Source organism: Phalacrocorax aristotelis, chromosome 4, assembly GCF_949628215.1.
Source record: "Phalacrocorax aristotelis chromosome 4, bGulAri2.1, whole genome shotgun sequence".
Taxonomy (NCBI): domain Eukaryota; kingdom Metazoa; phylum Chordata; class Aves; order Suliformes; family Phalacrocoracidae; genus Phalacrocorax; species Phalacrocorax aristotelis.
The window spans coordinates 1,576,223-1,588,399 of NC_134279.1; the positions used below are offsets into that span (position 1 = coordinate 1,576,223).

A 12,177-nucleotide genomic window follows, 5' to 3' on the forward strand; every position below is an offset into this window, starting at 1 on the left:
TCAAAGAAACATTTGGAAAAGTTCTCTGCAGCATTTTTATTGTGTTTTTCTTCATCAGTTTCATTGCCAAAATAATTTAATGTGGGCTGAATACTTGCTCTCATTCTCTTCAAGTATTTTTGACATAAGCATCTCATCTCAAAAAAAAAAAAAAAAAAGGCAACTTTTATCTGTTAGACAATTCAGGGCCTTTATTTGGAGCACAATGGCAGCAACTGTAATGTGCTGTAATCCAGACAGATTTCTGAGGGATCCAGACCAAGGCTCTACATCCCGTGGCCCAGGAATCCTTTTGCTGCTTCAACGTGGTAAGGAGAGACGGCTGTTCCCTAGTTAGGCAGTAGTGGTTAGCGAGGGTGGTAGAAGGCGTCCTGACTTTGAGCTCTCCCAGGAGCTACAGAATATAGTAAAACCACTTAAATATCAGTGGTTAAAGTGGTTAGTGATTCGTAAGGCACCAAACCCGGTAATAATTTGGAATTTCTGTTGAGCAAAGGCGTATTTTTTAAGAGTGGAAAAGTTGCATTAGCAGAACAGATAATTGTCCATCTGGCCTAATATCCCAGTTGTGGCTGCTTTGAAGCAAGGTGTTAATCTTCCTTTCCTCAATATACTGCTAATTATCTAACACTATAGCCATGGTGGGGTTGGAGCGGAGGGGATTTCTTTCAGATCCCAGCTGGTGATCAGCTTATGCCTTGATAAGGATTGATAGCCCCAATAATTCTTATATAAGATAACAGCAGTTGATACTTATTCCTTTTCATAATGGAAATTATGTTTGTGTCTTGCAGACATCAAGCAGATGAGGTGGAATCTTACAAATATTCCAGCAGCTTTTTGAAATTTGCTAACCAGTTGGTCTCAGTAGTCTAATTCACTCTTCTTTAAGTGTTGTAAAATTGCTTAAAGCACAGCTGAACTGATCCTCTTGCCATAACAGTAAGATCTGAATCTTTTCATCCATAATGAATAAAGTCCTATTATGTCTAACAAGATTGACCCCAATCCTCCCACACATGACATGCAGCACTCCATCTGTACAAATTTCAGTAAGTAATATCCCTCTTCACTCTAAAAAGTCTCTAATTCTGAGTATACCCAGCTCTGCAATTTTTTTGCAGATAATGCGAGCAGGCACCATAAGCACAAGCACTTATTTTATTTGCTGGTTCAATTCAAGAAGGACACAGAAAAGTAGTGATGGCCCTTTGCGGAGCTACAGAGTCTCCAGGTGTTTTTTGGTAGGTGCCTTCCATGGTTCTAGAAGAGTCACTGGTAGCTGGGGTCAAATATTTTGGATTTCAAGGCTGGGATTTCTTTACAGAAGCAAGATCTTGATCTACCCTTGTAATTTACTAATGCTCTTGCTTCCTCCTGTTTTTCGGATTCCTTCCGATATAGTCTCAGCAGCAGCTGTGACCAAATATGTATCTTCATTAAGCTCATTTTACAAATAATTTGTGCCGTATCCCTTTTTGAGTACTGACATGACATCTGATCACAGTTGTCTGTTCCGGGCAGCATGGCTGGATGCGGCGGTTTCTTGTGCTGGGATGTGAATGAGCAAACAGAATTCAGTTCTGTCCCATTTGTGCTTTCTCCCTCACAGTGCCTTTGGCTGAAGCGTCTGGGCTGTTCCATCTGTATGGTTTGAAAGCCAAAGTCAATGCCTTCCTTATCTCTGAGGGAATGTAAGGTTGGACGAGGCCACATGTCATTGGAATCTAGCCTTGCTTCGACTACGCAAGAGGGAAACAAGTTCAAGATGTTGTTTTGTAGCATTGGCAGCACCCACTTCAATCTTGCCTTAGGTCTTCAAGATCAAAAGAAAGAACTGTCAGGGGCAACCATATCGTAAGCGTCATTACACTTCACAGGCAGGCTTCCATCTGTCTGAAGGAGATCAGAGATACGAGAGAAATCTGGCTGTCCACATCCTGGAAACTCAACACAACCGAGGCGACACGGCTGCAGCGTTTGAGAGGCAGCCATATGGCACTCCTGTGCCTGGCCTTAGGGGTAAGTATTGAGTTTAACGTAGAGATGCTACAAGCATACCTGGAGAGGAACTGCGTTGTGTGGCACGTGTTAGTGTGACATTTATTTCCACAGCAAGGTGGCTGACTGCGGGAGGCTCATGGGGAATACTCGCGTTAAAACAGAGACAGAGGAATGGCTTAGAAGAATGAAATGCCAGGACTGGCAGCATGCGCTCTTCTAGCTCATGGTAAGCGCAAATTAAAATGTATTTGCTTAAACCACGCTCTAGAGAATGAAGAGGCTTAGACTATGAAATGGTTTTAGTTTGTTTTGGGTTGGTTTGTCTTTTTTTAAGTTGACATTTGTAATTAAATGAGACTGTCCCTATTGACCATTACCACGCCTCACCTGCATGCAATACCTTCTTAGGATGTCCTCATGGAGTTCCTTACAAATATGCAGTAATCCCTCCAGGCTTCTGTCTGTAAATCTCATGTGTATCATTCTCCATCAGGTGTTTGTTTCTTTCTTGTAAGTAGTTGCAAATGGACGTGATTTTCATTGCTGTACAAGTCGACAATCTCAAGCTCTTACAACAGGCGTTGGTTGGCTTTCTGATAGTAAAGAGCAGTTACCGTTTCTCACACCTGCTCTTCATTTTCTAGGGGTCGCTTTCATATATGGCAAACTGAATCCCAGAAGCCTAATCCAAAGTGTAGCAGGATTTCCATCAGGCCCCAAGTCCCTATCGTATTCTTCTCTTTCTGTGCTTCTCGTGAAACCGATGTTCACCAGGAACTGAAATACATTGTGCGTTGGTACCATGGCTGTATGAAGAAGTCTCTAACACTGCATGTAGCCACCCAGGTGGGCAGTGATGAGTAGTTCTTCCTTGCAGTACCTCACCCACTCCGCTACCCCCTGGTAACAAACTGCATGGCTGCTTCAGTCATTGCCTGTATGATGCCAGTGAAATGACATAAACGTAAGTACTAGCTGACGTAGCCATATGCTTTTCATATCTGCAAAATACTCAATTTCTAAATCCGTTACTTACACTCAAAATGGGCCCCAGTACTGTTTGTACCTCGTTTTTTTCAGTCCTTCGCCTTCCCTCCTACCTTTTCAAATAAGAGCAACATGGGAGGCCTTTCATTTTCTACATCAGAACTGGAGATGGCATAAAATGTAAACTGGTTTGCCTTTTTCCAGCATGTGTTGCATTCACAGACCATGAAGAAGCCTGTGTTCTACCAGGGCCATGGTAACCACTGCCAGATTTTGACTTGATGGACCAATTTTCATTTTCACTGTGGCGCTATTATCGGACTGAAAAACAATCCTTTTATATGCCAAAGCTGGCCCTCACTCGGGTTGCTACTAGGATTGGCAAACATTCCAGGAATCTCATGTTCTGACTTAATTCCAGCATTCCCCAGTGACTCAGTGATTTCTTAGAAAAAATATGTTCCATTTGAAATTAAGCACTGGCCATGGTAGTGTGCATTTGTGCAGCAACTTTCCCTCTGAAAGATCCCGACTTCTCTTTCTGACTGCATATACTGGATCGCATTCTCGCTGGCACAGCAATCACGATGTGACCAGGGGGATTTCCACCTCTGCTGCCCGTGCTCAGCACCCACTTCTCCAATGCAGCCGTTAGGGCTGGAACGCAGCAGAAAGGCAAGGCTGCTTAGCGCTTTGGGAGAGGAAGTAGAAATCTGCTGAAAGCAAAGATGGGGGAGTCCGAGGGTGACCTCTCCCTCCCCTCTCTGTTTGAGAAATGCAAGATGTTCTTTGGCAATTAAACGTGATGAAAACTGCTGTTCTATCTCGCCCTATGTCAGCAATCTCCCATCCTCTTTAAATAGGATGTATGGCAGTTTTTTAAGCACTGTTTAAAATCAAAACCAAAGCTTCCTGAACTTAGTACCCTCCAAAAAGTCAAGTCAACCAGAACGTCAAGGTTTGTTGGGAATGTGACCTGTAGACGGTAGAGTCAGCTGTAAAGGGATAGGATGGCCTTTCCCCGTGAGTGGAGCCATGCTTATCAGTGTGCTGCCTTCCAACATCAGGCGGTCGTTATCCCGCCTAGTAGGCTTGGAGAGTCAGTGCGCTAACTTCATGTTTGGGGAACAACTCTCTTGTTTACAAACCCAAGTTAGGGTGCCTCTGAATAGCACTATTTAGCAATTCAGGTCACTGCTAAGTGAATATTGGACCAAATGATTTTGGGATTGTTGTTTATTTTGTTATTCGCATGATTGGAAGTTTGCCCTCGTGAAAACTCAAGGCAACCTTTTTGGGTTGCGTAATGCTTTGTGAAAAACTTACAGATACGGCCAGGGCTGGAGATAAGGCAAGTGTTTTGTCTGGGCTTTTGTTTGGTTTTTTTTGTTGTTGGGGTTTTTTGTTTTCTTTTTTTTTTTTTTATAGTTTGCTTTGTTTTTTTGGTTTGTTTTTTTATTAAAGATTTAATTCTCATATGTGGGTCTGTTAGGAAGCTTTGTTCCTTTTTTTTTTAGTTTGAGGCCATATTTCCGTTCTGTTTCCTGGTATGTCTCAGCATATTCACTTGATTGTGGCACACGGACTAAATTCTGCACAGCAGCTAAAGAGGCAGACTGACAGAAACTATACCTGTGTATCTTATTTTTGGTCTGTGCCTACATAGGATGGGCACATACTAATAGTATGCTACAGGGCTTGTCTGTATTTCTTCATACTGGTTTCTCTCAGGTATACAGGGAAAACGCCTCTTGTCGTATTATAAAGAGTAACTTCCTTGTCAGCCTTCAGCTATAAAAGAATGCAAGATTCTTTCATTCAAACTATTTGTATATTTAGGCAGATTGATGGATCTGTTTGTCTTGACACCAACACCAACATGAGGTAAAACATTAAAAGGTTTACAGCAAATCGTGCCTTTCTCCTTCTCGGATTTAGATGAATGGCTCTCTATGGCTTGTACAACTGCAAGCATAAGTGTTTAATTTGCAAGGACTGGCAGTATACAAAGAAAAAGTACCATTTGTTTTATGTGGAAACTTAACTGCTCTTAGAATCAGCTATAGTAAAGCTGGAAAATATGATAATGATATTTTCATAACACAGTTAAAACTGGGGCCAGCCCAGGTGGCACTATGCTTTCATACACAGTGCCCGGAAGCACCCATTGCCAAATTGTACAGAGCCTGATCTTGCTGGGGGGAAAATCAGGGCAGCGCTAATTCCGGTTCTGTTAATATGTCTATAGCCTCTCCACACATGCCGGCGCTGGGTCAAAGAGTGCCTTTTATTTGTGATCAGTCATGAAGCGAGAACAGAGCTGTGAACTGGTGAGGATCTCCAAAAAGGTTTCAACACCAAAGGGAGTTAAGATGGGTCACTTTTTGACAATCACACTCATGTTATATCCATAAGGGGGTTATGGAGTTTAAATACAAGTTAATACAAATATTTTGTTTCTCTGCTACTTTAGAAATTCGCTGTGGTTATTCACGAAGTGAATTAATAATTTCCCATAAAGCTACAGAGTGGCATTTGGAGACTTTGCATATTCATGTTCGTTACACGAAGCAAAGGCGGTGGGAGTTTTGTCGGAGGGCTGCAGAAGTGAGGCGTTGTGCACCCGAGTCCAAGCAGCTGACAGATGGACACTTGTGGACAAAGCTGCACAGCAGTCAGTATAGCAAGCTCTACACCAGCAGGAATATTTGACCAATGACAATGATGTTGCTGTCTTTGCTGGCCTATGAAGCATATGCTTAGTATGGTTTCCATCTCCTTTCCCTACATCCAAAGTCTTCGGGTTTTGCTAGGCTTGGGAGAGATTTCTACACAGCAGTCCCTTTATTTGTATTTTATTTGGACTGGGTAACTGGAAGGAGGCTTGCTTCTGAGTACGGTGAGCCATGCTAGAGAGACATGTTAGCTTCCAGCACCTACAAACATGTTGCTTGTCTTTGCTAAAACCACATCCCCAGCCACTCGCTAAAAGGCCCTTTTTATCAAAAGTATTGCAAACATGTGAGCTGTCAACAATCCTGCTTCTCTCTAACGTTCTTCCTATCAGTCCAGGAGAACCAGGAGCTGGAATGGCAAAACAAATATAGACGAAAGAGTTTCTACGCCTCTCTTGTGTGTGCTGCTATTGTTCTCAGGCCCAGTACCTCCTCCCAGCCTTAGAATATTTTACAAAGATGCCCTCTGAAACATAGCCATCACATGTCCCCTGTGGTGGACTGTATGGTGTTGAGTAAAGAAGATGTGGCCAAAATATGCACAAAATTCTACAGGGCTGGAAATTTTGATATTTTTTGTTGTGATTGCCATTTTTGGTGAGCTGTGAAGTAGATGGTTACTATCTTTAAAGCTTTTGTGGAATGTTATAGTTACAGCTTTTGGTTGTCTTCTGTCTTTTGTGGGAGGTTGAAAAGCATTTTCTGGGGCTTGTAGCAGACTAGATGTCTCTTGAGGTGTCCTTTGGAGGTATCTTCTTGTTGCACAAGATCATCAAATTAGACATTACTTGTTCACAGAACGTGATAGTGAAGAAGGCTCAGACTCCTCTCTGTGATTCTTTCTGTGTGCTCATGCCAGAGGCCAGGGACAGGTGATACAGTTGTAGGGGTAGGTAGGCTGGCCTTGTTACTCTTTTGTATCTCATTAAAACCATTGTGTTTATCACGTAAACATTGTGGCTGAATTTAAACTGACCAGAGCTCCCTGTGATGAGAGCAGCATTTGAAACAGAGCCGGGGAACTAAGTTCCTGCTAGTGAGATATTGGCAGTACAGTATCCACGTGCGATAGAAGCTGCAGACTCCTTGCTTCCTGTTCTTCAAAGGCAGCGCTAGTTACACCCAGCTGCCACTGTCCAATGACCTGCTGAGACCAAGTTAAAGGATCCGCCGAAGGGTATGTGACTCGTATGGACAGCTGCTGCAGCGGGGCACAGCATCCCTGCACACGAGGAGGCGGCCTCATTTATCTCACTGCAACCATTGCAGCTTCCACCATCTGTAAGACAGCGAGTGTCTCGCCAAAAGCAGTTGCCGAAAGGAGACAGAACGGGGAATGAGCTGCTCAGGGCCACTGGCTTCGCTATGAAACGGCAACCATAGTGGATGCTCTTGCTCCTGTAACTGCCTATAAAGCTACTTTGATAGCTTCTCATTTTCTTTAGACCTCACAAAGGAGTTTGTAAAGTAAGTTTACAGTATCATCCTCCCTAAGAAATGGCATTACCTCAGTTTATAACGTTTTTCCGTATGGATTCTTTTTCTGGCGTTGAGAGAAATTGATAACCTTTCCCTCATGTGGTCATTGCTGGAGCAAATTCAGTAGAAACTGAGAGCCTTAGGATAAGGTTTTGTAGAATGGTATTCCAACCTGGCACAATCTTACTCATTACGTGATTCATCAAGGTTTTATAATTTCTACAGGGCTTTATTAAATCCCATTAACAACATCTTGCTTTCATTCCTCTTAGACTGCATAGGTCTGTTGAAAAGGTTTCTGGTCCTACTGTGCATTTCTAATAATGATAAATTGAGTTGATCTCTTAGGACTGTTGGATTAACAGACAACTTACAGTGATGTTGACATTTGAAGGCAACAATTTGACAAAAAATCTGATATTTCAAAGTTCAAGCAACACATTTTCAGGTTTTTAGCCTGATTTTTTTTGCACGTTTTATCCAGATCTGTCTACATTTTACTATTACAAAGTACGTTTCAGTTTAAAAATTGCTTAAAAATAATTGTGAGAAACAGCTGGAGCAACTTTGATTAACCAGATGTAAACGTATTTCTGAAAAGTTGAAAATTACAAACCTAGGATTTGTCCATGCTTCCTTACTAGAAAAAGACCCGTTCTAATGCTTCTCTAAGTGACAATGGACCCACGTGTCAAAAGGGGTGCCTGCTTTATGAGCTCCCTGGCTGCAGCCACCTCTGAGCTGGATCTCATGGAGCACAGTGACAGCCAGAATAGGGCAACACCTGAGGGAAGAACAGGGTTTTGGCTTGTGCCGTGTGGCCAGTGTGCTGCCGGGGAAACTTTTGCTACCACAGAATATTAAACAGTCTCAAAATGAGACTGGCGGGGCAGGTGAGGAGCAGCTTTAGACTTCTCAGAACAAACATGTCCCCGATAGGAATTTGCACTGGGCATTATTGTATCTTCTGTCGAAAGGTGTAGCACCTTCAACAGCCGTGTGCGTGCGTAGTCACTGACTGAGCTCTGCCTGAGAGGAAGAAGCTGCTTCTTCCATTTTTCTGTCTTATTTGCATGCATGTTTTCTTAGGATTTACTCATCAGCTGTACTAGATAGACCCAAAATAGCTCATGCCAGGTGAGTGAGAGCAGAGTTTTCAATCCCTTTATGTTTACATGTTTTGGTGACGGGCAAACTTAAAAACATGCGGGTTGAGTTTGGCTTCGGAGTCACTTCCCTGCAATTTGGCTGCGTGAGCAGCATGGCGTGAATTGAAATACCTAAGAACCCACCTTTGGTGCGTTTGTGGCGAGTTACTGCACGCTCTGCTGCGTTGATTATGCAGTGCTGTGAATCTTAATGTCATGTTCAGAAAGCACTTCTAAGCTGCTATTCTGTGTGGCTGACCAAGGAAGGGCTCAGGAAAACAAGAAGCAGAGTTTTTAGCAAGGAGAATTTTAACAAGTTCATAATGATTCAGGTTAATCTATCCAGTATTTGGTCTCTTTTGCTGCTGGGGAGTCTTCTCTATAAGCAGCTAAGGTAGAACAGAACAGTGTTGCCTGGAGATTAAAGCATACCCAGAAGACATGAGATTTTTAGGTGACTTCATTAAAAACCATAGAGAGCTAGGGTTTTCGAGTTCTTTTTTAAATGCATTACATCCATCTGCATCCTCCCCAGCAATGACAGTGGAACATTCCTTTAGCTATTACATGAGGCAGAATCTCCTTTCAAAAGTGTTAGAATGTGCAGTCAGTCCAGACATCTGAACTGCTGGAAAAAAAAGCAGGGGCACTGTGCGATGTTTATTATTCTTTTTTTTTTTTTTTTAATCAAAATACTCCGGATTTGTGGGGTCAAAAGCATCTGGCCTCTCTGCAACGAGCAGATAATTTGCAATTAATGAACGAGATCAACGCAGGTGCCAATAGAATGAAAACACTGACCCCAATGTTTTGATGGAGATAGCAAGAACACTTTCCAGCCCATATAACGCTCTTGTGAAATATTGCAGTAAAAATCCTTTCCGTTGTGCTCGTGGAGTGTGCCAGCAACCAATGGGTTGATACACTGTAATATGTTAACACAGAGAAATCGAGTTATTAAAACAGGATTAAAGATACTCTGGCTTGAAGGCTGAAGCATTCTGCTTTGGTTTTTCGATCATCGGACAGTTCCAGGGTTTCAGGGTTAATTCTAAATGCCATATTTTACCACTATTCATTGACGGTTGCAAATAGCTACGTTTTAAGGGGGGGGGAACAAAAGAGGTTTCAGATATCACAGCCTGTTCCAGAAAAGCCTGCCAAGTCTCCAGAAAACTGAACTTAGTAACTGAAACTATTAAAATCATAAAGTTTTATAGATTTTTCATTTTATTATCCTTTCATCCTAAGGTATTTAATAGAAGACATTGCACATAGGATGTCATACGCTTTTCAGGCTTTATCTGCAAGGTCACTGTTCGTATGACTAACAGCAATTTTTGCAGCAGATTCCGCTATCAAGGTACAGGGGTGCAGCCCTCTGACACGTTCACTGTGCGACTCGGGAATCTGTGATGTGCACTAGGTCGGTGCAGCCACGTATTTTCACTCCCTCCATCGTCAGGAAACTCCTCTGCTCTCGCAGTGATGTTCCTCATTGTACACAACCTGGGGGAGGGTAACAAAGAAATAAACCAGCTTCTTGGGGGACTGCAGATGGAGTGTGCCACACATTTTTTTAGTAGTAGTTAAACAAAAGGAACGAAATAGTTTTTCGGAACGTTAGTCTTACTGCTAGGGCTTCAATTAATGCTTGCCTTCTCAGGAAGAAGAGTGTGGGACACAAAAGGAAACAGTGTCCCTAGGCACAGTAAACTTTGCCCATTATATCTGATAGTTAAGGGTAAAGGAACAGGTGTTATTTCGTAACAAATCCAAAAGCAGTAGTGTAATAACAAGAGGGGCAAGCTAGGTGATCAGGGCATTGCACAGAGACTCCGAGTTTTTTGATTCTTTTCTCTCTCGGGGTAGGTCAGTTAGACCAAATCCTTTCCTTACTGCGTTACCCATGTGAAAAGAGCTGCGGGGGTACTAATCTGGGTTGAAGCACAAGCTCTCCTGGGCCTTAGTTTCACTGATATGCTTTTCTGTCCTCCTCGACTGGGTGTGAGAAGTTGGCTATTGCTCCCTTCCAGTGCAGAGACAGGCGTTCCTGTGACAAACTGTGTCATAAGAGCAGAAAGGAGGGAATCTGGTAGTGGACATTTAGCTCCTGGCAGCACCACGGGAATACAACTATATATGTCCAGAGGCAAAAATGGCATTGGCCTGTTTGCTCTGGGCAAACCTCGCTATCGCTGTGACCATGTAAGTATTTGGGAGTGTTGCTCGCAAGCGGCTATTGGCATCACCGTGTTGTTCCCGTCTCCGCGCATCTTCTCACAGACGTTCATGGGAAACACTTCACGTGGATCAGGTTTAACTTGCAGTTGCCAGTACCTGGATCTATGTGGTGAAGAGGATGCAAAAGGAGAGGGTCTGAGCAATATTAATGGGGGTCACTTAATCTGGCGTGTCTAAAAATGAGAGCGGAGCCACGTGTTACACCCTACTATGCTATGCTGTATCCAACTTCTGTATGAGCAATTTGAAAGCAATGTCCTTCATTAGCCCTAGGATTGTGGCATGGTGTGATTCCCCCCCCCACCCCGTTTCCCAAGTGCCACTGTCCTAAACAGTCTGGTAGAGTCTGCAGCTGTGGCACGCTAGCTTTTCCTTGCAGTGATGAGTGCCTCAAGCGAGGGGGGACTTGCTTACAACTCTGGGCAACCCTGAAAATGTGGAACTCGTTCCCTCTGGAGTTATGAAATGTGGACGGACTCCTCTTTTTCTTTATTTTACAGTGGAAAAGCATGAAATCATAGCCACATTGGCTAGCGTTATTATTCATTTAACAGTTAAACTTCCATTATGTTTTACTGTTTGCTACATGCCATTTTTATGTGCTTCAGTTTTATGTATTTTGCAGTTAACTGTTTGAAAGGAGAAGTGATTTACCAGGACTGCGCCTTTCTCGACACTAGCTCTGTGCTTTTCTTGTTGCTAGGATGATATTTGTTTCAGAAGGCATGTGGGCATATTGGAAAATGTAAATGTGTAAAGCTTTACTGTCTCATTGTTCATAAAAGACTCCTAGAAAAAAATAACTCTACATAGATTGTGGTGAAGCATCCCTATCTGTGGGTATAACCATTGCTGTAAGTACTGTTGCTTGTTGGTTTGGAAGACAAATCGCTGAGGGTGATGTTGTGTCTCACAGTTACTGTTCAAAAATGCTCCAGGCATGGTGTTTGCTTTTTAAATTAGTAACTTTCGTGTCTTAGTCTGGAGAACTGGAAAAAAAAAAGAAAGCAGCTGATACTTGTCATTCTTTGAAATCAATAGCAGCCTTTCTGTTAACTTAATTAACCTTGGCTTATGCCTATTATCTCCTATTTATTAAGCTGAAAAAGTTTCCTTAATGATATTTGCTTTGGTTTAACTGGAAAATTTGTGCTTTTTTGCAGTAGTTGCATGCTGCTTGGTGAAATTATTCTCTGAGAAACCCCTTTTCTGAACGAAGATCCGTAAAAGCAGGTGGGTGTGACACCATTACTTTGAACATTAGCTTGAGTCTGCCAGTTGAACGTGAGCTCCCACTGAAGTAAGAGGATTCTCCTTACAGGAACCACTGGCCCATCTGGTAGGGGCCCTCATTTCAAATTCGTAGCAGTGGCATTTAGTTAGGTAAATTAAGACTGCCTGAGGGGCAGTGCCAAGCAGGGAGGAAGGGCATGGGGCACTTCTTCCTCAGCCCATCCATGCAGGTGGCACACATGGTGTGGATGGCTTTGTTCCCAGAACCCCCCCAAACACCTGGAAGAGGAGCCTGGTTTATGCAGTGGCTACTCTGCAAGTAACAGAGGAAAAATGTCCGGGTCGTG

At 42.9% G+C, this 12,177-nt stretch overlaps 1 long non-coding RNA gene across 1 annotated transcript in view; it reads left to right on the forward strand.

Annotated features, from left to right (window-relative positions):
• The first annotated feature begins 1,617 nt into the window (after nucleotides 1-1,617).
• Nucleotides 1,618-12,177, forward strand: part of LOC142055926 (uncharacterized) — a 44,305-nt gene continuing 33,745 nt past the window's right edge. The window contains exons 1-2 of the long non-coding RNA XR_012660134.1: nucleotides 1,618-2,022; nucleotides 2,116-2,230. This is a non-coding gene — a long non-coding RNA (uncharacterized LOC142055926). The remainder of the gene's footprint in view (nucleotides 2,023-2,115; nucleotides 2,231-12,177) is intronic.